This window comes from Carettochelys insculpta, chromosome 27, assembly GCF_033958435.1.
Source record: "Carettochelys insculpta isolate YL-2023 chromosome 27, ASM3395843v1, whole genome shotgun sequence".
In the NCBI taxonomy this organism is placed as follows: domain Eukaryota; kingdom Metazoa; phylum Chordata; order Testudines; family Carettochelyidae; genus Carettochelys; species Carettochelys insculpta.
In genome coordinates, this window is record NC_134163.1 from 13,799,171 (window position 1) to 13,826,440 (window position 27,270).

The window sequence follows — 27,270 nt, forward strand, 5'->3', positions numbered from 1 at the left end:
ATTCTAGTCTGTATTAGATCTTCTAAACACGTGCAGCTCTGTAAATTGTAAGCTGAAGGTCAGCTATTGCAGGAAGGTTCATTACTTGTTTCTCTCCTTGTATAACCTGTTTTGTAATTTGTCAGTTCCCTTTTTTTTTTTTTTTGTCTCCCTGCCTTTGTAGTCTAGAACTCTTTTAAACTAGTTACAGCTACTCAGTCCTTAGCTCAACTCCTGAACTCATTCCAAGCCCACGTGATGTGACTTCCTGTAAAAGAGACAAAAGAAAGCGACCTTCTGCTTCCTTTCCCTGCCTGGCAGATTCCATGGCCCATGTGGGAGTTGCTCCTCAGTTGCAAATCCTCACATGATGTTGCAGTCATCGGCATTACCGAAAGACCCAGGCTTCCGTGAAAACAGCTACACAGACACTGCAGTCACATGCTGCAGGGTAATTACTTTGATGGATGAAACAAGTGCAAAGTAGTCATCGAGTCCACCAAGATGGTTTAGGAAACAAGTATCCTCATTTTTACTTGCCTGCTGCTGACTTAATTAATGGATCTTGGCTTCCCCTGCTAATCTATTTTGAGTCCTTTGTGGGCATCTCACTTTTGCCCTCTGCAGACATAGCCCTAAAGAAAACAAGGTTAGTGTATAGAAAGAGTCACAAGGCTGTTGTCATACCAGTATGTTTTGTTTTATAGAACATGAACAAAGGCACTGGTGCTAACTGTCCTTCTGTAATGGCACTACTACAGAAGGTCAAGCACATTTCTAGTGAAATTACCAGGAGCTGACTATACATGGGAGTGAAGCAGCTTCAAAATATGAATGAGACTGAGCCTGGCAGAGGAGTTACCATTAATGTGTCAGACTTCTAGGGCATCTGGCTTTACCCTTTTGAACTTGTTTTTCCATTACTGAGGCAGTCTGTCTTGGGCCATGTCAGAAAAATCCAGTGGTTGAGGCACTGGATTAAGATTCAGAAGATCTTGGTTCTGTTTGCAGCTCTGCCATTAAGCTGCTGAATGACCAGGACCTGCTCACTTCCCCTTCATTTTCCCACCCACCTTCTGTCTTTTTTCATTTAAAATGTAAACTGCTGGGGACAGGGATTGTTATTTTATTTTGTCTATAAAATAGTGAAGCCCTGGTATCAGCTGGGACTTCTCGGCAGAGCTCTCCTTTGCACAGGATGGTTCCAAGTGGCCACCCCAGGCTCGGCACTTTGGGGGGCCCCAAGGCGGCTGCCTCAACTGTCATATGGATGGGACCTATGGGGTGCAGGGTGGCCCAGGAGATTATCTGGGAGTGCCTGGCACAGGGCAGCAGGAGGGGCTGGGTCCCCAACATTACAACAGTGGGAGTTGGAGCAACCCAGAAGCCCCCACCACTCACCTCCCAGCCCACTGCACTCCACATCCTGCACTGCCGTGCAGCACAGCAAGCTTGGAGATGGGCAACGGGGTGGAGCAGGCTGATTGGTGTCTCTGGCCTCTGCCGCTTTGGCAAGTGCAGAGGGGCCTGACAACTGTTATCCCCCAGCTGGTCACTTGACTTCTGGCAAGGGGTGCAAGGAAGGAGTGGGGTGGAGTTTGGCGGAAGGCATCAAGTCGGGGCAGGAAGGAGGCAAAGCAGAGGTGGGGGTAGGGACTACAGGGAGGGTGGCCCTGGAGCCCATGCCTGGGATACGGGTGTTGGAGGGGTTGTTCCTGGCCCCACACACCTCTGGGCATGGCCCTGCCTTTAGGCATTACTGGAACACAAATACTGAGAAATCTTCTGTCATACCATTAGGAGGAGATGCCAACTGTTGCTTCTCTGTAAGGTGTCATGGATACTATAAATCTCCAGCCACTTCCAAAGAAATAACTTGCCTAGGAACTGTAGTATATAGATGATCTGATTGTTTGGTTTTTTGGTGTCATTAGTAAATGTATTTTCCTATTACATGGGCAATTACTGCTGCCATTATTGCTGTACTACCTATAGGCCAACAAAGAATGATGCCTGGTTATGCAAGGTGTGATGCAAAGTAGTAGACTGCACTGTAGGACAGGGACTATCTAAACAAGACAGGCACTGGGTGGGGAAGGGTAAAACAGTAAACCCACCTGCCTCTTTATCATATGTGCTGCTGTACATTCTGCAAGCTTCATTTTTTGTCCCGTAAGGTCGGAACTGAAATACGAGGGCTTCAAGAATGTTTTGCTGGGCTAGACTGGAACAAGCTGCAGGAGGCTTTAGCCTGATTACAAGGGAAGCCAGATATCTGCAAGGGTGGAAGACAGGGGAGCTGACAGCCTCTCTGAGCCCCTGGACTAGGTGCGGCAGGGAATGGCTCTGTGCTTCAGAAGTGGGGCAGGGCCTCAGGCAGAAGGGGTGGGGCTGGGCAGCCCTTGGCCCTTTTGAATCACCAGGCTCTGGAGCAGCGAGAGGACATAAAGGAACAAGAGTGGATGGATTGAAAAGGATATTTTAGTACAACCTAGCTGCTCTGTGAACTTTACTGTAGTAGTGATTACTTCTGAGTGAGATTGAAACCTGATATGCAAAGGTCACTTTACAATGATGGCATCATGAATCAAATATTTATAGGCACGAGCGGTAGGACGGTCTTTCTCTCTGCTTCACTTGGTTCAGTTTAAGAGCAATAAAACGTTACAGGAGCTACTCAAACATACATCACTGTGTGGCTCTGCCTTGCCACAGGTAATGGTCACTGGTGTGCGGAATGCTCATTGTCATCCTTTGCCTTCCCTTTTGTTAAAGTCGATAGCTGGTTCAAAGTGTTTTCCTGCAGAATGATGGCTCCTATCTGGCATGCTGTGCATCACTGTCCATTCCAGGCTTCTTTAGGGCAGGCAGCCCGGAAGTAATACACTGGTACTGGAAAGTTGTTTAGGAATTTGACTGTACTATAGAGTGGGCTTTTCAGAAGCATCGGTGGGGAATTATGGATCCTACTGTTCCCTGTGTTGAGAAAGCCCTGTCAGCGGCACAAGTCAGAGGAAGAGGGTTAGCAAGGAAAAGTGCAGGTCGAACCTCTAGTCTGGCACCCTTGGGACCTAACTGGTGCCAAACCAGAGAATCTGCTGAACCAAGGGAGGTCAATATGGCCTAGTGGCAAGACCAACGCATCCTCTGCTTACTAGGCTCTTAAGAGACATTGGGATAGATTATAGTTTAATAACAGCACAGAACACGGAGAGCCAGGCCTGGTGGCTGTACATAAACTTTATGGGGCCCTGGGAAACTTGACCATACGCATGACAAATGGACATCTGGCTAGCTAAAATCATGCCGGATTCTGGATGTTGCCAGACTAGAGAGATTCAAGCTGTATTCAAATATGGTTTGTTAGAGCTGGGAGCAGTTTCCCTGCCATTGTGCACAAAGCTTTAATGATTTCCAGATCATGCTGGTTGCTTAATTCTATTTTGAATCACTGTCCTTTCTAATTAAGAGGTTTAAATAGTACTCTGTACCACCATACGGGATGCTGAATCAACCAGCGATTGCATTTGCCATGACGCAGGGTCATTGAGAGATTCCCAGGGTTATGTTAGAAAGTGGAAGGTGCCCCACTCTCACTGCCTGAAGTAATTTTACTTGGTGTCTGGAGGCCTTGCAGCAATGTCTGGTATATTTCTTACTCTGTTTTGAAACATTTAACTTGCTTTGGAAACAGACTGTCTTGGCACCCTGTCTTTAAGAACTGGTTCACCTGGTTCATGGTACTTACGTTGTCCGTGGCACAAGTGTGTTCACAAAAATATTGCTCTTGTCTTTTCAGTTGATTCCTGTGGTTCCTTGGATGTTGGAGTGTTGCTCCACTTGAAAATTTCTTACCTAGAAATCTGCAGTGTTGAGAAACGTGTGTGCGCTCGCTTACTCACCACTTTCTTTCTTGTCTTCGTTTCACATAGATTGAAAAACTGTTGGTGTATGGGGGCAGGGAGGGTGGTGAGTACAAAAAAAGCACCTGTGATATAGGTGTAGTTGTTCTGGCTTAGAGGGGAGTGACAGCTCAGTGGTTTGAGCAGTAGCCTGCTAAACCCAGGACTGTGAGTTCAAGCCTTAAGGAGGCCATCCAGGGGTGTGGGGCAACTAGCTTTTTTTTTTAAATGTGGGGAGGGATTGCTCAGTGGTTTGAGCATTGGCCCACTAAACCCATGGTTGTGAGTTCAATCCCTGAGGAGGCCATTTAGGGACTGGGGCAAATAGATGTCAGGGAGGGTGCTTGGCCCTGCCAAGAGGGCAGGGGACTGGACTAGATGACCTCCTGAGGTCCCTTACACATCTCCTAGAAGTGGATCTCCAATTACATTTTTTTATTTTAAGATAAATCACCATTAATTGAGCAATAAATCTTTTTCCGTGATGCCTTTTGGTGTGATTCCACCACCTGCTTAGTTCGGTTTCGTTGCCTGTGAAATTAACACCTGAAAGTTTGGGATTGTCCCATGTTGCGTATGTGATCGCTGTTAAAGGAACCTTTATTGTATTTTCACAGCCTAGCTCGGTTAACTTAAACAAGTGCAGCTGTAGTAAAAACAGTGTGTTTTGTGAAGATGCTGTCCTCATGTTAGACATCAGTGCCCTTCTGGAGAAATCGGTGACATTTTGCTCTGTATGACTTCTAGGAAACACTTCTGAAGCAGTTGATTTTTATCCAAAGCATTCCTGTTACAGTTATCGATTAATCACTGTTAACTTATGCAACTAACTCAAAAATTAATTGCAGTTTTGATCGCCCTGCTAAACAGCAGAATACCAAATGAAATATATTAAGTATTTTTGGATGTGTTCATACATTTTCAAATATATTGATTTCTGTTGCAACACAGAATACAAAGTAATCCAGTGCTTACTTAATATTATTGATTACATATATTTGCACTGTAAAAATAAGCTAGAATAGTTGTATTTTTCAGTTCACCTCATGGAAGTATTGTTGTGCAAGAGTTTGTTGTGAAAGCGCAATTTACAAACCTATATTTTGTTACCTAATTTCATTCAAAACCAAAACAGTGTAAAACTTTAAAATTTAAAGCCTTCGGGACCAATCAGTCCTACTTTTCATTCAGCCATACTTTCGGATGTTTCCGGGAGATATAGTTTGTTGGGTCAGTCTCAGATGATGACGGAGAACACGTTTGTTTTAAGAACACTTTCACATCAGATCTGACAAAATGCAGAGAAGGTACCAATATGAGATTTCTATAGACAAATACTGCTCAACCCAAGGTTTAAGAATGTGAAGTGCCTTCCAAAATCTTAGAGGGATGAGGTGCAGAGCATGCTCAAAGACATCTTAAAGGAGCAAGATTCTGAGAACTGTAGAATTCAAACTCCCAGAAAAGAAAATCAACCTTCTAGTGGTGGCATCTCATTCAGATGATGAAAATGAACATGAACTGGTCCGGTCTCCTTTGGATCATTATAGAGTCAAACCTGTCATCAGCTTGAGCACATGTCCTCTGGAGCTGATTGTTTAAGTATGAAGGACATAAGAGTCTGTAGAGTAACATAGAGGTTGCCGTTTTAGCCTGTACTCCAACAAAACAAAGCAGCAGAAATGTAGCACTTCAAAAGGCTGACAAAATGATTTATTCGGTGATGAGCTTTCGTGGGACAGACTCATAGGGCTGATCTGATGAAGTGGGTCTGTCCCGCGAAAGCTCATCACTGAAAAAAATCATTTTGTCAGCCTTTTAAAGTGCTACATTTCTGCTGCTTTGTTTTGTAAGACTCTTTAGTGCATCTGGTATGTAAATATATTGCAACGCTGGCTACAAGGGTGCCCTGTGAACATCTGGTCTCATCTTCAGGTGATGTTGTAAACAAGAAGTGAGCAGCTTTATCTCCCACAGATTTTAACCAAACTTGTTTGAGCAATTGACTGAATAAGAAATAGGACTGCATTGAATGCAGTGCAGTTATTTTCAATGCTGAGTTGTTGTACATAATTCTGCATTTGTCAGTTCAGGGGTGATGCGTGAGGGAACACTTAACCCCCCAAAGCCATAATTCCTGTGTCTGCTATTCACCTTTATTCCTGCTACACCCCTCCTTTCAAATGAACTCCTGATCCCATGCCACAGTAGTCTGACAAGGTCCAAAGCAAGGATTCTCAAACTGGGGGTCATAACCCATTAAGGGGGTTGCAAAGTGATTACACACAAGTCTCAGCACTGTCAGTTCTGGGGGCCTGATACTCACAAGCCCCCATTAAAATTAAATTATACCTCCCCTTTTGATTTATGGGACTCACACTCAGAGGCTTGCTGTGTGAAAGGGGTCCCTAGTCTAAAAAGCTTTGAAAACCACAGAAGATTAGTTTCAAGGTCATTAGGCTCAAAATCTTGGTTGCTCCTCCCCCTCCCCCAATTTCTGTGACCAGAAAAAGCACGCAACTGTTGGTTAAGGGAGGAGAAAAATCCTTCTTGGTGAACTCAAGGTGGCATTCATGAGAGCAGTTCTCAAGAACAAAGTAAACACGTGTGATGTTAAGGAACAGCTCACATTTCAAACTTTTAAGAAAGCTGTAATTAACAGGGGAGGCAATATTAATGGGAGGGGAAATTACCTTAATTGTACCATGGAGCGGTGCCCAAACTTTGCTGGGCACAGGGGTGTATTGCAACTTTCAAAAGTGCTGAGGATAGTGCCTTTTCAGATCTCTCCCCTCCCACCCGGCTCCCCACCTTGTGCATGGGAAAGGTAGCTAAGTGCATGAATGGATGAACTGTTTCCACAGAGAATGTGTCCCCTAGCTTTAGTTTACTTCCCTCCCTGCCTCCAATTTCCCACTTCAATTATTTGTCTTTATTTTTCTCCTCTTCTCGGAGTTTGCCCTATTTCCTACCCTGATCCGTGCTTCCCATCTCCTCCTCTTCCCAGCTCTTGGATTCCAGGCTGCCAGTAGCTTCCATGCAGAACTTAATGTTGAATAGGGACTGTATCCAGCAACAAGATGCATAGCTGGCCAAAACTTCCTCCTCCTATGGCCTTATGGTTGAACCCCAACAGTGTCTAGTGGCAGGCCTCATCCCTTAAGCCACCCTGCCATATACTGAATAGTAGGAGCAGCAGAGAGCATGGCATGCTGGGAAATGGAGGCCTAAAATCTCACAGGCTTCCTAGGCTGCATTATCATGGGTCATATGTGTGGACTCCTCCTTTTGCAGGGTGGGAGTGCTTGAACCCGCTCCATCCCCTTCCACATATCTTCACTCCTGCCACAATGTCTCCCCATATCCGTACCCGCACCCCCGGATCTTGAACATTGTGAATCAGCTGTTTGCAGCACTCTGGAAGTGCTGGGAGTTGTTGGTCAGCATGCGAAGCATGGCAGGGAGCTTGGCGCCCATGGGTGGGGTTTTACCTCTGGGTGCTCCAGCCCCCGAGAACCCATGAAATCAGCACCTATGCCTTGGGTAGCAGAGAATGTGACACTGAAAGGTGTTAATTGGATACAGTTACTTACCAAACGTAGTGTCCGTCTTCCATCACGTCAAACATTTAAAATCCATAACTGCAAAGCGCAGTGACATCTAAATCCCTGTGCTTACTCTGATTGTAGAAACACCCAGATGCTTAGTGCACATAAAGCTCTGCTCTCTGTTTTTGGCCCTGTAAGTGGTGATGTTACTGAAAAGGCCATAAAGACCTGGTTTGCACTACCAGCAGGTCACCAGTCTAAGTTATGCAGCTTCAACTGAATGCAGCTGAAATTGAAATGCTTTCAACTACTTACTGCAGTGAGTCTGTGGCAGGTGCTCTCCTCTTGACTCTACCTATGATTCTCCTGCTGATGGAGTACCAGAGTCAATGGGAGAGCCCTCAACAGTTCATTTATTTCTGTCTATATGAGGCTCTGCAGTCTGCGACATGAAGAAAAAGACCCTTCCTGTCTGAGAAATCTAGGTCAAAGATTCTTCAGAAAAGAAATGTATCCTCCTGGTGGTTGTGCAAGTTTGACTGGTCAAAATGAAATGTCCTTCTAAAAATAGAGGTGGTCGCTATTAACTGTGTAACATTTGTCCTTTAGAATGTCAAGAGCCGTGGGTGTCCCCACATTAAATCATATAATTTATGGGCGACTACTCTGCATTTAAATTCATAGAAATGTCTTTGTGCGAAAACTCGGCCACTATTCAATGGGTCTGCAGAGACTGTCCTATCAGACACTTGATTGCAACAAAAAGGATTTTGTCCTCTGCAGTTAGTCAGGTTTTTATCCCACATTGCGTGTTAAACACATTCTGGTGCAGGTTTGGTGAAGGAGAGGAGAAACGCTCTGGACTATTTGTCCCAGTAGCCGGCTTCTGTTCCGTTACCCCCTGCATGCAGTTCTTCTGATGTAACTCTAGAGGGGCCTGAGTACATGGTCTGTGACCACTGTCTCCCTCTTCCAGTGACATGTGGGTGAAAGTACAGTTACATCCAGTGACTTTCAGAACAGCACACACACTTCTTGTATCTAACTTGCTCATCCTGACTTAAGATTTTTTAACAGCCAGTACAGTCAGGTCTCAGAGTACATGAACTCAGAGTGCACAACCCCGCTCTTATGCGTCTGACCCTGACCCCCACCCTCCAGCCCAGTTTAAACCACCTGCAAGTGGCTCTGGTTCAAGCCACTCCCGCCGCCCCACGCAGCTCCGGTGCAACCCCCCTGCCGGCTTACAAGCTAGCTACCTGCCTGCCCACCCCGCACGGCTCCGGCGCAACCCCCCTGCTGGCTTACAAGCTAGCTACCTGCCTAACCACCCTGCGCAGCTCCAGTGCAATCCCCCGCCAGCTCACAAGACTACGATCCCCCCTGCCAGCACATGGCTCCGGTATGACCCACCCCCCCCATCAGCTCACAAGCTGCCTTCCCTCCCACTGCAGCTCTGGTGCAATCCCGCCCCCCCCCCCCCCCCCCGCCGGCTCACCACCCAGGCACGGCTCTGGTTCTGGCTCAACTCCCCGTCTCCCCCGCAGCCTAGCGCACCACCCACGCTCAACTCCACCCCTCACCCCCCTGCAGCCCTAACCTATCCCAGGCTTAGCCCACCTCCCCGCCCGCCTTCCACAGCCCCAACCCACTGCCAGGCTTAACGCTCCCCAACTGCTCCCCCCACCCCAGGACTTCCCTTTCTGCTGCTGCTTCTCCAGCTGCCGAACATGTGTTCTGCCAGGGAAGAAGCCAGACTCCAACTTGCGTGAAATCCAGGTTTACGTGAGGGCGCGTGGAACAGAACCCCTGCATAACTCTGAGACCTTACTGTATTGCCATTCAACCCGGAATCTCTAAACCGATCTCATTCTGCCACTCCCATCATCACCAGTAGTAAGGGTTCTCCAATGGGAATTTTAGATCACCGCTGTGTGCATGAGTGACAATAAATTTCATCTCAGTCTTCCAAAACTCCAGTGGATCTGCAGCAAATCTTTGCATGGTTAGCAGTGCTGCTGGGAGATGTGACCCAGACACATGCATAGCAGATACAATGAATAAATAGGTGCTGGTTTATACACAGACACTTCTGACCTAAAGGTGCATTGTAAGGCAAAGGAAGGTGTTCTCATGAAGGGTCAGATGTTACACTGAGTATGTTTGTATGAAACTGGAAAATTAGCTTTTCTGACTTACACAAGATTGACGAAAATGCCGGTTCGCATGAGCAAATTAGCAGTTTTGATTGACAGGTTTCAGAGTAGTGCTAAGGGTTACACCAGAGAGGCCTTTTTTTGGAAGATTGCATGACTCTTACATCAGCCCATTGTAGATCCCACTTAGGCTGGTAAAAATGTTGATGTCATATTACACTGATGTTCACTAGTTGGCTTGGCAGAACAGAGCCATAGCTATACATTCCAAGAAGGACATCTCCTTGGAGTCTTCCTGGGTAGCAGAATAGGGGAGGCAATTGTAGTAATTCTCATTTGTGCTGGGTTGGTTGGCCCCAGGTCTGCAGTGCCGAGTCTGCTTTTATTTCCAGCTGACAAACATTTTTCCTAAGAAGCAGTAGATGAGAAACCCAGTTGGTGTTTAAAATGGAGTGGGGGGTGGGGAAAAACTTTTCTAGCTGCAAAGATTGTGCAAACCACGTTGGCTGACTCAGCTGGTTTGACCTTCCACATCATGCCTGTGCTTCTGGCAAGTGCTCTGTCATGCAGCATTAGGTTGTAAACCCTCCTCCTGAATGTACAATGTGCACAAGGTTACTCTGTGACAACCAGAAAACACGCTGTGATTTATAGGTGTGCTTTTCTGTAGCCTGTTTAGCTCTGGTGTAGCTTACTGTACTACTTGTTTGTCAAAGCGCATGGAAGAGGTTCATGTATGTTTGGTGCTCATGTTCTCAGATAAATTTTTTGTAGGTATGAACTTCACCATGACACATCCAAGGGCTTGTCAGTATATTCCTTGTTTGCTTAGCACTGTCTGAATGTGGGTTCCCAGTAATGTGGAAGCTGAACTAAGAACAGTTGTGTCGAGCTGATAGTTGATTTTTTGCCCCTAAACTGAGACAAAGGGCTTTCCAGTGAAGTAAATAGATGTCATAACGTCCGTTTTTGGGGGGGAAAAAATTCTGGGAAATATCTCGACCAGAAGCCTCCTTACACAGGTACTTGTAAAAGACTGAATCTGTGACGTCCAAACATTTTTTATAGTGATTTATGTTTTTTCTAGCCTGACTAGCGCGTGGGATTTTTGTCATGATTTTATAGAGGAGGCCATTGCTTACATTTTTATTTGGGAAGCTGCAGAAGATGTGTTGAAGGGGAATGACGCCCCCTGCACTGACTACGTGTATGTTTAATTGCGCATCTGTGTGCAGACTCGTCGTACAGGACAAGTCCCATGGCACGCCACTCTTGGCTCTCCTGCAGACAAAAGCCTAAACAAAGAAATGAGTCTTAAATGGTACCCTACCGGTTAACAAGTGACTTTAAAGTGGTGCTGAACCAGATATAGTGAACTCTTCTATGAAGTACCTGGCTGCCTAATCTTATAAATGTAGATGATCAACTTCTGTGACAGCTCAGAGATGTTGACTTCTTGGTTCCTAAGCACTTAGGTCTTTGCAGCAAGTCTACAAACTGATCTATAAAGAAAATGGGAAAGATTCTTTCAGTACGAAGGATCTGGCCTGGATTCCAGGGGAAGGCAACCAGGAGTCATGTGATTTGTTCTTAAGTTTTGTGGGACCTGTGACCTTGTCTTTTAATTAAACGATTAAGCCTCCCCAGTTCCTCCTGTAAGATCTGGAAAAGCAAAGCAATTAGCTTAGGAACGAAGCTGGGCGTCTTGTATTCAGCAGCATGTTGTACGGATGTGAGATGGGTGATAACGAAAGATTCGAAAAAAAGAATACTGGCGTTCAAAGAGAGTTGTTACAGAAAGATTCTGAGAATAGGATGGATGCAGAAGGTCACCAATGAGGAATTATATAGGAAGATACAGCCAAAAGAGAACCTGCTGCCGAAGGTTATAAAACAGAAGCTACAGCTATTTGGACATATTTGCAGATTGAATGATGAACGAAAAATCAAGACCCTGTTATTCAGCATAATGGATGGTTTGAATAGGAGAGGCAGACCCCGCAGAGAATGGATAGATGATGTAGTAGATCGGTTTGGAGCTAGTCTACAGAAACTAAGCCACTCTGCACTGGACAGGGAAAGATGGAAGGAAATAGTGAGAGAGGCATCAGACACCAACGGGCGCAGAGCCCACGGTTATTGATGATGATGATGAGTTCCTACTGACTTCAGCTGGACCTGTGGATACTTGGTATTACTTCTGCAGAGCAGGTTCCTGGTGTCTAGCGGAACCAGCCCCACTAGATGCGTTGGAAGGCTGGATTGTAACCAGCCCAGTGCCACATAGGGAATTCAATTCCACACTGCTCTGGAGGGAAGACTGCTTACCTAAGCCACTGCCATTGATTTACATAGCACCTTGGAAATCTCTAATCTCTGAGCTGGTCCTGCTTAGAGTGGGCTAGCCCAATACATAACAGTTGACAGTACGATAACTGCAGGCTAATAGAGAACAGGTAAGTGTTTGTGTACTACTAACATTTTGATGTAACAGAGTAGCTGGGGAAAAAAAAATGTTTGCAGTACTTTGAAGCCAGTTCTGAGAAGGTCTGCTATCACGGGATTTCAGTAACATAACAGCTGTGCTTCTGCCAAGTTGATTATTTAGAAAACAGAGCAAGAATTTTGCTGGCCTAGTACCTCTAGTGCAATAATTCAGAAACCAAGGTTTCTTCCAGTAACTACCTTTAAAAAAAAATTGCTTATGGGCATATTGTGCCAGTGAAAGTTTTAATGGTTATATTACCTCTAGTATTTAGCAGTAGTCTTAGGCTCTCAAGTAGCAGTGACTGAACAAGAGATTGTTATGCCTCGCCATACAATGAGGATATTATAACTTGTGGTTCTGATGTCATTCCCAGCAAACTCATTTTCCACAATCAAAACTTAAAATCCGATGAAACCACATGCCGTAGCCTTTCCATTTCTCTCAGACAGAGCTGTGCAAAGCTTCAGTAAATATTCCCCCCCCACACACAGTAATTTATTTGTCAGAGCTCTGACTGTCCCAGTGCCATTTGTAAATCAGGGCTATAAAAAGATTGATGCTCACGGGTGTATTCCTCACAGTGGTTGCTTTGACTGCAGTATTGTGCAGGGTATTTTTATAAACTCTCTGGTTATAGGTGGCTAGTTTACTTTGTAACAGTATGAGCCTCTTTCAGGGAGAGATTACATTTTAGTGGTAACGATTTGTAAAAAGCAGGGCATTCTGTTTGCAGATGGTGAGCAAAGATACCTGCCATTTAATGCCTCAGTGCCTACTAACCAGGTAAAATATTTTTAGCATAAATCTATCTAAATAGGAGCTTTTATTCTAGCAAACCAAATTAGTTTGCGATAAGAAAAGATGTGTTTTAAAGACCATAGATAGCTTTCATCCTCTTGCTATAATGACCTAAACATACATAGTTCAGTGTCTGCTCTGTTACTGTATTCCATATCTCAGATCACTGCTTTCAGCCCTATGTTTCTTCTCCCCTCCCATTGGTGAGATGATGCCAAACTTTTATTAATCAGTCAAATGCTGGCCTCTCTTGGGGCTCACATACAGACTTTGGCAGCAAAATGGAGTGTTTTTAGTTCTGTGTAACAATGCTCTTCGCATCTGAAGCCAGGATGGACAAGCAGGAAAACCAGGCTGCATGAGTGGCCCTCCTTCACCTCCATGTGCCGCAGCAGGAGCCCATGGACAACTAGGGCTCCACGTGCAACCCCTCCTCCATAGACCCCCTTCCCCCATGTCTTTCATGCACTGGAACCCCACACTTAAATGCTCCTTCCACTCGCTTCCAGCACTTCCAGAGCATGCAAATCACCTCAGTTCATGTTCTTTCTCCCTTCTGCTAAGAGCTGGAGCACCACAAATAGCTGATTCATGCCATTCCAGCTCTGGAAGAGAGGGGGAGAAGCAGGGTTGCAGTGCAAATCAGGCAATTTGCAGCATTCCAACAATGCTGGGGGAGGGTGGGAGAGGCTTCAGTAGTGTGGCCTCCAGTGCCCCAGTGCAGCATTTCCCAAACTGTGTTCAGCGGAACACTGGTGTTCCGTGCGAGGGGAATAGGTGTTCCCAGAAGAAATTCTGATGCTAATGATACTTTCCTTCTAAAACGTTAAATATGAAATTGTGTGTATCAAAAATACTCAGATATTTGAATAGTATTTAGATTGTAGGTACATTAATATTTAACACATTCATAATAGTATAGTTGTTATTATGCAACTTGTGCCAAAACAAGCTGAGTCAATTTGGATTGTTTTGGCTTGAGTCATGTTCTGAGAAATCACGTGATGCTGCACCTGATATGAGGATCCAACTCCCCAGCATCGTTCCTACCATTAAGTGGATTTGTGATCAACAGATGCAAAAACTCTTCCCGTTTTTAAAAAAAAAAATTGTCAAATATGACTTATTTTTTGGGTTAGGTTGCTTATTTTTATTTTCCAGTAGTTTTCTGTAAAAATAACCAATTTATAACACAAAATTGAAAAATATTTTCCATACCGAATTTGTTTTTCATTTCTTTTTCATAAAAATGTTTAAGCTTTAATGAAGGACAGTCCTTTTCTGAACAATATTGTCCTTTTGATTTTTGTACAAAAGAACAACACTTACTGTTCTTTTGCTTGTTATATTGACGTTTTGCTTTGGGTTAAGTATTTAATTTTTATACTTAATTGTATGGCTGCTAACTGGCATCCTGTCAGAAGGACATTAGTTATTCATTCAGATGATTTTCTTATTTTTTGCTCTTAGTTTTTTTAGATGTCTTTTTACAAACTTTTAAATCATCTTTTGAGCATTGCACATGGTAGTTTTTCCTGTATGAAACCCTGCGTCCCCACTCCCCGATCAACATGTGTGTGTTTCATCAGTCTATTCCAAGCCCCACAGGGTTGTGGCCAAATTAGTTTGGGAAACACTGCCCCAGTGTGAGAGAGGTGCATGGGAGTGGGGGGACAGCCAGGGGTCCATGGCAGCTGATGGAGCCCCACCACTGATCTAAGTTTACTGCACACGGGCATTGCCTTTTTTCCATAAGGGTTTGGCTTTAAACTGTGGCATGTAATCTTTAGCCATTTTGGATCCGTCCTGTTCTTGACGGATAGAGGACGGCCTTGTTGTTTTTACACCTGGTGTATGTGTCTGTCCAGATTTACTTTCTAGACAAGTTCAGGTTCAGCTTAGTGCTGGGCTGCTCCTTGGCTGCTGACGATGAGAGTTTTGCGCATGCATGACATTTAACATTAGCCTCAGTTTAAGGCACTCTTTGTAAGGAAGGAAAACAAATGCGGCTCCAGGACCTGGAGGGGTTTTCCCCTCCTGATGTGCTTGCTCATCTTCAGAAAAGAAGATTAATTTCAAAACCTTTCCACCCACTTGAAACATGCACAGGAGCTGCAGAGCAGAGAAGGAAAGATGAAATTTTGTTTTTCAACTGGTGTCAATTCAGATCTGGGACAAATTATTCTAAGAGCAATTAGGAGCAGAATTGTTAATTTTAGTAGGTGTTGTCAGCTTTGTATTTGTGATTCTTTGTAAAATCTGCTTTCCTCTTTGCATAGTACACTTTTTTTTTTTAACTTGTCTCCCTTCTGTGTAAATCCTTGACCTCTTGATTCTACTAACACAGTATTGTATGTAGAAATGCCCAGTCTAGCCCATAGTTCAAAGCTTTGTCCTTACTGTTTTTCTTTTATGTCTCAGAGTTACCTCCACCATTTCCCAACTCAGGTCAAGTAGACTATGAAAAAGTCAAGGGAAGTTTCCTGATAGCCTAAACTTCCTTTTCCTTAATCTGGTCCTGTAACTCCTAGCAATACCCTCTTGTCCACTCTAAAAAAGGTTCTGAATTCCCAGTCTCCCTAGTGTTTACACATGCCAGATAGTTGTTGGGTTACTATCAAGACTCCGCCCCCTTCCTATCAATTACAGTCTCTCTGGTGGTTTAGCTAAGCTCAGCTCTCAACCTCTCCACTTAAAACAGTCCATCCTTTATGGCTCCATATCAGGGCAGCATTTAAATATGTGCTTAATTACTATGTTTAACAAGGTTGCTTCCCTAATTCAAGGTCTAAAGACATATGCTCAGTTATTTTCGTAACTGTGGTGTATCAAAGTGATTGTAGTAAGCGAAATAGTATAGAGCTGCCTTTCTGGGATGTAGTACAGCTCTATTTCTTGTGGCCTCTTCTTCCTAAAATGGATTCTTTGCTGTGTGTATTACTTTTTGCTGTATCTCCAAATATTCTTGCAGAATACCAGCACTGAGTTTTGTAGGACTTTCAAGGAAAGATCCAGTATATCATTTAGTTAAGCCCTTGCATAGAATTGTCCTAATAAAATGCTTCGCAGAGTCTGTCTAGGGCAAGCTATTAAAACGTAAACACTAATTCATTGGGCCCTCTTTTTAAAAGCATATATATTATATAGTAACTGGCTATTGTTTATACTCTCATAGGCTATGTCTACACTAGCCAAAAACTTCGAAATGGCCATGCAAATGGCCATTTCGAAGTTTACTAATGAATCACTGAAATACATATTCAGCGCTTCATTAGCATGCGGGCGACCGCGGCACTTCGAAATTGACGCGGCTCGCCCAGACAGGGCTCCTTTTCGAAAGGACCCCACCTACTTTGAAGTCCCCTTATTCCCATCTGCTCATAGGAATAAGGGGACTTTGAAGTAGGCGGGGTCCTTTCGAAAAGGAGCCCCGTCTGGACGAGCCGCATCAATTTCGAAGTGCTGCGGCCGCCCGCATGCTAATGAGGTGTTGAATATGTATTTCAGCGCTTCATTAGTAAACTTCGAAATGGCCATTTGCATGGCCATTTTGAAGTTTTTGGCTAGTGTAGACACGGCTATAGTGGGCAAGCATGACTCTTAACCCGCGTAAATGTTCCATGATTTGAAAATTATTGCACCTCTTCAGCGTTTAAAAATAACTACTCAAACTTCTTTGTACAGTATATCTGTTTCATGAAGACATGACCCTTTTTCTTTAGGAAGTGTCACAGATTTTTTTGGGTTTGGGTTACCCTATCTGTTGCTCCAAGGTTATAAGTATCCTTATCTTTAAAAGCCTTTATGCAAATGGCAGTTTAATATTTACTAGGCAAAACTGTTGCACAGCTGTGGGGTTTAGAGTATTCCAGGTGCAAGTCTGCAAACAATTCCAGGATTTTACTGAATCAGAGTAAAAAGAGGAGGAACTGTCCTACTCCTCTCTGCAGTATGGAGTCTTGAGCACCAGGGATGAAATTCAGCACTGGATGCTGGTAAATCCTCAAAATAGTGCTTCTAAGTGGGACATAAGTGATTCATATGCCTTGTCGCGGCCTTCTGCACATGGGCAAATTTCACCACAAAACTTGATGGTGTAAGCAAGAAGGAAAGCCGAGACTAAACCACAGGTGAGCAAAAGTGGGAAGATTTAAAGCAAGAGTGACTCTGATAATAGAGGAGGGGGAGGTGCGGACGCAGCACTGGCTACACAGCAATGAGCTCCGCGTTGCGGACTGTGTGGCCATAGCAGTGTTGTAGTTTTGTCTCTGAGCTGCAAGGCAGCTGTTACTCCTGAGCTGGGGCTGCAGGGTTACAGCTACTAATACTCAACTCATGAGCTTCTATCAGTATGTTTCTTTTTCTCCTCTCCCTCCCCTCACAGACAGTGTAATTAATTAATACTGATCAAGACCTTCTAGATGGCAGCTGTTCCAATGACTAGGAGGATGAGTAGATACTCCATGGCCTGATTTTCAAAGGCACCAAACACATACGGTTGCTGTTAAAATCAGCGGGCAGGATCTGAGCCCTTCCTGTGCAAGTAGTCTGATCTTCAGTGTACAGGTTGAACCTGTCTCGTCCGGTACTCTTGGGACCCTAACCAGTGCTGAAAGAAAGAATTTGCTGGGCCATGGGAGGTCAATGTTGTCTGGCACATAACCAGCACTCCCACTGCTTTCTGGGCTCTTAGAAGATATTTAGAGGTAAATTACAGGTAAGTAACAGCACAGAACACTGGTAGCCAGGGCAGGTGGCTGTAAACAAACTCTATAGGGCCATGGAAAACTTGGCCACACCCATAAGTGGTCAGCTAGCTAACTAAAATCACACAGGATTACAGATGTTGCCAGATGAGAGTTCTGGATTAGAGAGATTCAACCTATATGTTATTCCTTGACCAAAATTAACTAAAGTGCACACAATGGAAGATATTAATGTTAGAAGTCTTGCTCTGATCCCAGATCCTGACTATGCATCTTCCAAAATCTTAATCCCTCCACATCTTGAAATCAAAGACTCTTAGCACTTTGTCTACACTGAATCATGGTAAACTCTTTCATATCCAGCATCCCCAGGACCAGCAGGTTGCTGGAAATTTATATATTCCGGATAATAGAGAGGTATATCTAATGCACACATTGCAATGCATAGCACTAAAAAAAACCAAGGTTAGCTATTAAGAAACAAACAAATGTATATAGAGTACTGTAAACTTATACTGTATTTGCTGTATTTGTATTTACTCTTACTATACTGTACTTATGGAAAATGTAACTAAAATTTACTTACGGCTAAAATGCTGGTTATTTGAGAGTTCTGGACAATAGAATGCCAGATACGAAAGCGTTTACTGTGTGTAGTGGAGCATTGCAATATAAGCAGCTAGCTCTCTTACATCATGGACTGTTATTAAAGCCCCAGGGCTAGCTTCAGATCTTCTGAAAAAAAAACAATCAAATCTGTCTACTCGGATGAGTGAGCCACGTTGGCTGGTTTCAGGGAGTAGATTGATGTGAACCACACTAATTGCATGGTTCTCATGGACTTGTAGGTGTCTGGGGGTGGCTCAAATAGGCAGCCCATGTTGAACATGCAGTTGCTTCTGTTCTTGCATTTCAAGACCAGTACGAGATTAGTTAGAAAAGAATTCCTGGGTGGTGAAACCAGGTGATGACCTGTGCATGGACTTAGCTTCCCACTTTTGCTGCAATGGATGATTTTTTTTTTAAACCAAAACACATTGGATAGAAGTAGAACTGCTGTAAACTGGGATGTAGCTGGTGGCACAGAGTTCAACAGTACGAAGGTTATGATTGTGTGAAAATGCATTGGCACCTGAAGTCCTGACCTACTTGACACCTGGGACTTTTTAATGATCAAATGAAAAGTGAGGGAGAGTTGCTTTTAACACCAGACCTATCTGCAGTAGTGTGTGAATTAATCTACTGTGTTCTGTGGAATCTTAAAGTTTACCATGTAATTTTGCAAATAACAGCATTCTAGTTCAAGGCCCAATCTGTGTTCTTTAATTCCTATGCATCTGAAGTGGCTGATGCTGTCTTAAAGAATTTTGTAATCGCTCTAGCTAGTTCCCATCTTGTTTAATGGAAAGGAAATGGACCTATAGACCTCTTAAGATGTATTGTCCTCCCAGAATCCTTTGCAAATCCCTTGAACTGCTCCAGTTTCCAAACAGTTATGCAAGTAATGAATCTTAGGCGATGGTTGCTATTGATCCCATGGTCTCTTTCCTCAAAATATCGCTTAAATTGATGTTAATGTATAAATAAGTGCCTGAAAGAGAAGAGAAAAATCACACCATGTAGCTTTAAGAACAACTCCATAGAGCTGAAGCTAGAGAAAAGATCTGATGTGTGTAATTTCATTTCCTTCTCTGATTTTATACAGTTGCTAATCCTCTTTTACTTCATGAGCAGCGCTTCCAGGAACAGAGCCTGTACTGCTTCCCAGCAGAGGAGAGAGAGAGAATTTTTTGTTAAATATTCTAGTGATCTTGCGTAATGTCACTCAGTCATATATTTTTTTAGCATGACCTCACCTGTGCTTTACTGGCTGTTTTTAATCAGGCAGTGAGCTTTCATTTCAGTCAGCAAGCTTCACTGAGATATTTGTCAGTGGTAAGCTAGCCCCGATCTCTCAGGTCAGAGTGGCGTGGCCATTTGAATATTTTTGGGGTTTGTTAGCTGTAAACTGCAGCATCCACCCATGCACCTTTCAACATTCTTATCAATTAACACTTACTTTCCCTCAACACAGAAGTTCTTGTTTTGACGTCAAAGAAAACTGCTTGGCACTTTTACAAGGGTTGTACAGTTATAACTTGGCAACCATGTATAGTACGCACTTTCACTGCAAAGCTGGTTCTACAACCTCCTGTGCTGCTCTCCCACTAGCCATATGCTTATTGGAGAAGAGTATAAAATAGCTCAGTTGAGAACTTTCTCTTTGCCCCTTACTGAAATCTTTGTCTTCTCTTTTCACCATTGCAAGCCCTTACTGATTTTCAGTCATTGCTTTGATTTCACTCATCTTGTCTGCACTGGTGACAGTTTTAAAAAAACACACACTCACCCCTGACTTATGTACTTTGCACCAGCAAAAGTGCTGGTGTGGACACCATTATGTCCTGTCAGCAAAGAGTGATTGACTACACAGGAGACCCTGCAGTGTTGATGCTGTATGATTCACAGTGCAGACATACTCTAAGCTGCAAGTCCTCTAAGCTGGGATTCTTTGAGAGGTGTTCAGTGACCAGCACTGTGGAGTCCTAACTCTAGATGAAACACTTGGGCAGAGAATCTGTGTCTGTATGCATATATATATTTACTGTTGAGAAAATAAACTAGATTAATTGCACTTGCTAGTCCTCCTGTACCTAGTACTGCACTGCAGTGTTTGAGTTGTAAATGCTGCAGGGAAATGATTAAGCCCAAATCAGAATGCAGACACTTCTGTCGAGTTTATTAATCCCTCTTAACGAATAAAAGTGAAATGGGCTGAGAGGAGGGGTTGTAACTTTACCTGACCCTGTCCCTTTAAGGCTGTGTGCCCCAACCCAAAATATGGTTCTGTCTGCAGAGATTCTTGCAGAGCTCTTACCGTGTATTGTTTGTCACACCATGGAAATTTGGAGGTTTAAAAAAAAAATTACAGCACTCAGGAAAAATTTCAATAGCTCATTCAGCTGTTGAGCTACTGATGCAGGAAGTGTAGAAAAAATGGAGCCTGCTTTGTTCTCCCCAGACAAGAAGTAAAATCCATCACCCAACAGCCGCTCTCTGTTCCAAAAAGCATGAGGTCATCGTTAAAAGAAATAACCACCAAATGAGTGTACACTCGGTTACCAGTTTCCATCCCCCTCCTGCTTTCCTGAAGCAGCAGCCTCGCACTGGGTTCAAGACTTGTGCTAAGTATCAGTTCAGCAACATGTGCATTGCCTCTTGTCAAGTCCTGCTCTGCTTCTGGACTAGCTGCCAATGTACTCCTGGCCATCCTCCAGAAGCAGTGTGGGAAGAGCTCTTTTTTCCTCCAGGGTCAGTACAGGCCAGGGATCTGCAAATGAGGATTTTCTTTGGATCCTTGTCCTCACTTTAAAAAAATGTTAGGAGGCTGTGTGATGATAAATCATTTACCATATATAAGACATGCAGATTGAAAACTAATTGTTATTAGACAGGTGATTGAAAGAACGGTTTTTATTACACCAACTTTGGATGGTTTCGTTAGTCTCTAAGGTGCTGCACAGGACAACTTCAGATTGTGTGAGAGAAAAGCTTTCACATTACATGAGCTTTTCCTCAGGTCAGGGTCGCAGCTAAATGGAGGTCAGACTTTGTTTAGCAAAAGTAATATGCAAATATTCTAAGAGGCCATGAGGTGGCTCGTTCAATCCTCCATAGTCATAGGATATAAGGCTATTAAAGGGTTATAGATGATAGTAATAAAAAAATCCAGTGTCTTTATTAAGACCGTGTCTAGCAAAGTTATGAATTTAAACTTCCAGACTCATCTTCTGAAAGTGTTAAACAAGTTTCCTTTAGAGGATGAGGATCAGTAGGTCAGATATAGATTGATTGCTTTGTGAAAAGTGCTCACCACCCGGGTGACCATCTTTTTCATTTTCCTGCGTCAGATCGTTGTCTGGTTTCACCCAAATAGTTATTAAGACAGTTAGTGGACTTCTTGAGGTGCAGCACATGTTGATAGGCATGAGATGGATCTTGAAAGGTGTATTGTGGGTCATGTTGATGATTGTAATAATGGGGAGGGATCTGCAGATTTTGCATCTGTTCTGGCAGGGCCTGGTACCTGCTACGAGATGGCATGTCCTGGTCTGCAGGGAGCTTGCTTCTGATAAGGTTGGAGAGAGATTTCAAGGCCAGAATAGGGGATTCAGGAAAGACTTCATTCAGGGCTGGGTCCCTATCAAGTATAGGTTGCTGTTGTCTGATACCTTATATGGGTTCCAGAGCAGGGTGGAAGGTGACAGCTGTCAGTGTATGGGCAGAAGGGGGTTTGCTTCTATATTGAAGCAGATTCTCACAGTGTCTGAGTGGCCCATGACGTGAGAACTTCTCTGGAGTGTCCTTGTTTGGTGAAGGTAGTTTTAAGTGTGTTGAGGTCTAAAACCCAAACCACCTCCTTGGTGCATGCTCTGTGCTATCTGAGTACTTGACTGTAGATAACGGATTTCTTGGTGTGTTTGTGGTAGTTACTAGATCTGGGAAGGTAGGCGTGTTAATTAGGGTGTTTCTTGTGTAGTTGTCTTCCATTGTTAAAGCTGGTAATGGCATCCAGGAAGTTGGTGCTAGCCTGGGTGTGTTTTAGAGAGAGTTTAATGGGCGGGTGGTGACAGCTGAAGTTGTGGTGGAAATCTGAGAGTTTGTCATCTGTGCAGAAAATAAAACTACCATTGCTGCAGCTCGTATATATAACTGGTTTCACGATGCAGTTGCACAGAAATTCCTCTTCGAAATGGCGCAGAGAGAGGCTGATATATTGGGAAACATCCAAGTACCCATGGCTGTTCCTATGGTTTGGATAAAGTGTTTTGTTGTTGAATTGAAAATTATTAGGGATGAGGATGAAATGGATGTTTGACAGTGCGTTTTGGAGTGGATATCTGAGGGTCATCCATTGTCTTGTAAATATTTTGAGGCAGGCAGTTATGGTATCATTGTGAGTGGTATGCGTGTACCAAGGAAGGATTTTGAGGGAAGTTGGCAAATAGATTATTTCCATGGTTGTCTTTCAACTATGGCAGGACAGATCTACATTGAACTGCAAGAACTTCAGAAGCCAGGTCTCTGCTCAGTGGTTTGATATGCTCTTCCTGAACCATAGATCTGTGGATTTTTGGCTCCCCCCCCCCCCCCCCGCACCTTGTCTGGCTGGAGTGTGGTGGTTGCTCTGATACCCTCTCCTCACTTGAACTGTAGGTAGAAGTGATGTACTACTCTAAACAATGTTCTGAGGAAGCCATTCCTAGATGGGAGAGCGTTTACAAATTCCCTTTTAATAGTCCCAGCAAACAACACAGGGCCAGACTTTCAAGTGCCCAGCATCCTCGCTTATGGGGCAAATTTTTCTAGAGTTAAACTCCTCGTTGGCCCTTAAGAATGGCTAGAGTTTCAGGAGCTCAACTAATCTATCCATTATTATTTGTATCTAAACGGGAGCTGAGCTCTTGAAAATCTGGCTCCGGTTGCAGGTGCTTGGTCCCAAGTATCTGTTAAATGGGCAATAATTTTCACAGACAGGCCACTACACCAATTTTGTTACTGGTGACGGGCTGGTTATGGGCCTTCTGGAAGGGGCGGGGCCTTGAGTAGAAGGTTGGGCTGGGGACCACAGTGTGTGAGAGAATGAAAGAGAAACACACTGTTTGTGTGCTGCCATGCACATGTGAAAGTGCCTGTGTGTGTGGGGCACAGACTGGGTGTGTGCGTGTGTGTGCTGCCTGCAGCTGGGTAAGTTTCTGAGAGAAGCCACCCTCTGTCTCCTTAAGGGAAATCTCTCCTGTTCTGTTCTTTTGTCACTGACTTCCGTGCTTCAGACTGGAGCAGCTCTGCTGTGTGTCTCCTCCCCAACCCCTGCTCTGCTGAGATGGGGTGCAGGGGCAGGAGAACACCCTGACTTCAGCACTACCCATTCCCCTCCCCCACTCTCCGTCTGCACAGCTGGCAGGAGAATTCTAGGAGCAGCAGGTGGGAGGAAGTGAGCTGCTTGATATACGAGACACACGTTCTGCTAATCAGCTGGCGGTGGGCAGGAGAGAAATGCTTGGTGGCTGGATCTGGCCCCTGGGGATGATACCCCCATTAAGGTGAAGGTCGGTGGGTGTAGCACAGTGATGGGCCACCTGGAATAGTGGGAAGACTGGAGGTGTGGCCCTTTGTCACCTCAGTGGGCCAAAGCAGTCTGCAGCCCACTGGTGTTCCTCCACCTGTGGCCCCGCGTCCCTCCCCAGACTGCCCCCCTCCTCCATGGGCTTCCCAGGCAGCTGGACACTGGAGTGCCACACTTCCTAAATCGCCCCTCTCCCTCCCAGCACTTTTGGAGCCACCAGTTGCCCGATTCATGCTATATCCCTGCTCCTCTCGCTCCCATCCCTGAGCTAGAATGCTGTGAACAGCTGATTGACGGCTGTTTGAGCTTGGGAAGCGGAGGAGAAGGAGCAGGGACGGCACTGAAATCCAGCAATTCCTGCCTCCAAAAGTGTGAGAGAGAGGAGGGAGGTTTAGGAAATGTGGGAGCTCCAGTACTTGAGAGGTGCATGGGGGAAGGGGCAGCCAGAGGCCCGTGGAGCACAGGTGGTGCCCCAGTGGGCCACAGGTTGCCCACGACTGGTGCAGAATTATTTTGATGGTGCCTCATCTCAACCTTGTTCTGATCTATATAACTGGCTTGACCCCTACCTCCCCCCCCCCATGAAATACTGCAAAATTGAGGTGGATTAAAATGAGAATTATGGTCTCTTTCAGGATGTCAAACCCTAATGGGCAACTGAGTCAGAGGCTTCCCCAGTCTAGCCTTTAAACTGTGATGCTTTATGGTTCCATATCGTCTTGGTGCCTGTGCCTTTTGTACCTGAGATGAGAATCTGAGAGGGGAAAGGAAGAAACAGGGCTGAATGTGCAGATACTGCCTCCCCTCTTCCCCTACACTTCTCTCCTTAAATCCTTGCTGGCCACAGATGAAGTGCAGAACCTACTTCAGGCTGCCAGACAATATTGCAATAGAGTGCTGGTGATGAAAGCAGTGCTAGGTCGCTGATTCAGAATGGTGTTCATGTGGGGAACTGACTGATGTCTTTGAGTGTGAATGTGTGTGTACGCTTACACAGAGCTCCACGACTTGGTGATTTTCTTATCCTGAATTACACACACTGCTGTAGTGAGGAGATTTTAACATGCAGCGGCTGGCTTACACATTTCAGTAAATTACAAGCTGTTGCTAAATTTGATCCTCAAGGCAAAATTTGTCCTCCTCTCTCAAATCTTTCTCTAGACGTCTATTTCATCAGTACACTCCCCAGGGGCATCTGCTGTGCTTATGCCCTGGTCAGTTCCATCAGCTCTTGGATGATAGGATGTGTGGGAGACAGTTCAGTCAGCCTTGCAGATTTGGGATGTGAAACCAAAGCAGGCTCCCTCAGCATCACAAAGTGCATTCTTGAGATGCTTTTCATGTCGCGTGTTGAGCTCCATGACATCCATGCACATCCATCCGAATTAAGTTATTTTGATTTAATACTTAAAAAAACAAAACCAAAACAATTCAGATGTTAACTTGTTTATGTAGCCAGTGAGGAGTGGCTACTTCCCAGCTATGAGAGGTATGGGAAGAATTCCGAAACCAGAGGGATCAGTGCGTATTTATTTCCTACTGTAATACTTCCTGTCATTAATCTAGAAAGCACCCTGTGGGTTGGAGGGCGGAGGTGGCACTGACTGAATAAAAGAGAAAGGGATTTGTTGTTGAGCATTCCATTTCATACATGATGTAAATTATTAAACTGCTTTGGGTGTCAGTCTTTCATTGTAAATCAGCTCAGGACACCTCACCTCCTACTTTGCCTACAAAGACATGACAGGACAAGTCAGGTTTCTCTTGTGAATTTTTTGGTGTATGCTCTGAATATGGCAGCTTCATTCTCTTAATTTGGATACTGCACCAAGAGAATTCAAGGTGCAGGGGGTGGCAAGGGGATCTTGCAGCTCTTTGAATGCTCTTGATATTGGGGGAGGAATGGGGGAAAACTAGATTCCAAGATGAAGTGAAAACTGTGTCACTTAATATGTTTGCCATGTAACAGCACTGAACTAGAGTCTCACAGTCCTGAGCTAATTTTGAAGCCGATGTTCAGACAGGGAAGCAGGTTGTTTTGATGGAAAGGATTCACGGGTATGAAAGTGGGCAAATAATCCTTAAAAGGCAAATTAAGATTGAGTGCCGGGTTGTTCTGTGAATCTTGTTCCACCCCAGTACTCTAATGTACTGAGTCACGATTTCTCACAGCTGAGTGCAGTCATCACTGGTATCATTGTATTGTGTGTGACTCAGCAAAGCAATTGTTTCACTGCTATAAAGTCTAAAGTCGTTGGAATTGGAAACTACCTTGGGCATGAAAAAATTGCTTTGGGAGTAGGGGGACCATAGTGAAAGAAGATTTGGAACAGTTTATGGGAATAACAAAACAGAAGTTGGAGTGATCTCAGGTTTTGAAAGCTGTGGATTTTTAATGACTACATTTTTTTTTTTTTAATATTTCAGTGCAATTTATGGATCAGAAATCAACATGTATGTTAGTGTCCAAACAGTAATAAACATTGTGCAGAGCATTTTATTATATATTCAACTCTAAAAAGACAGGTATGTTTTTTTTAACCCCTTCAAGGAAATTTATATATTCTAAATAGGCTGATCTACAAGCAGATTTCTCTATTTTGAGCCTTTCCACTGTTTGATTTATTGAGGGAACTGTGTTCTTTCCTGTCACAGTTACGTGAGACTGTTTCTGCAAGGGTTTCTCCAGCCCATTGCTAACCAATCATTAGATCAAAAGAACTGGTTTGTGGGGCAGTGGTGTCTATCACATGCCTCTGTACCCTAGTAAGATATGTTTTGTATCCTGTGTGAAAGATGGGTTTTAATTAACTGATCTGCATGTTTTGTTAATTGAAAACAGTGACCTTCCCACAGCTCAGTCTAGAGTTACTCTGTTTTTCATGGTCAGTTTTGCTTTTATCCCATTCCTGGAACTCATGCAACCCCCCTCCAAGTCAAAATTCTTTCCGCTGTCCAGCTCTGTCTCCTCAGTCCCTCGTCTCCATTCTTGTTTTGCTGCCCACTTGCTGCAAGACTCCCCCACTACTTTCAACACTTCTTTCCTCAGACAGATTTCCAAACACTGCCGGTTAGTACAGTACCTGTGTTGCACTTGCGTATGTGTTTTTAATTGTGTTGATCACTTTCTCTCCCAGTGGCTGCCTTCATTGTGTTTTGCTTGCATTAAGGAAGGTGCAGCAATGCCATTCCCTCCATGGGTCTGTGCAGCTTTTGCTAAGTAGGAAGTGTTATCGCTGTAGTATGTAAGCATAGGACATACCACCTCTTCAACAAGGAGTTTCCAGTGACCAGGTGGTCGCAACCTGTTGTTTGTTCCCTGTTTCAAGTCTTCAGAGTGCTGTGCTGTTGGGGTAGAAAATGGCGAGAGAGGCAGAGAATCTCACCACTTAACTTTCTGAAACTTGTGACTTTTAGCCATGCTGTAGGTGCTCGTATGACGTGAATACACATATAGTTTTAACTTGACACATACTAATGTAAATATTTCCAAAACTCAGGCTGTTTTCCCTGCAGAAACCCTCTTT

At 44.2% G+C, this 27,270-nt stretch overlaps 1 protein-coding gene across 25 annotated transcripts in view; it reads left to right on the forward strand.

Annotated features, from left to right (window-relative positions):
* GNG7 (G protein subunit gamma 7) overlaps window positions 1–27,270 on the forward strand; it is a 141,316-nt gene that overhangs the window by 93,398 nt on the left and 20,648 nt on the right. The window contains exons 1-2 of one of the 25 annotated variants that reach the window (XM_074978128.1): window positions 25,476–25,495; window positions 26,171–26,269. The exons of the other annotated variants lie outside the window; for them this stretch is intronic. The gene's annotated coding sequence lies outside the window, so the exon portion shown is untranslated. Of the gene's footprint in view, window positions 1–25,475; window positions 25,496–26,170; window positions 26,270–27,270 lie in introns of those variants that run through there. 25 annotated transcript variants of the gene reach the window in all.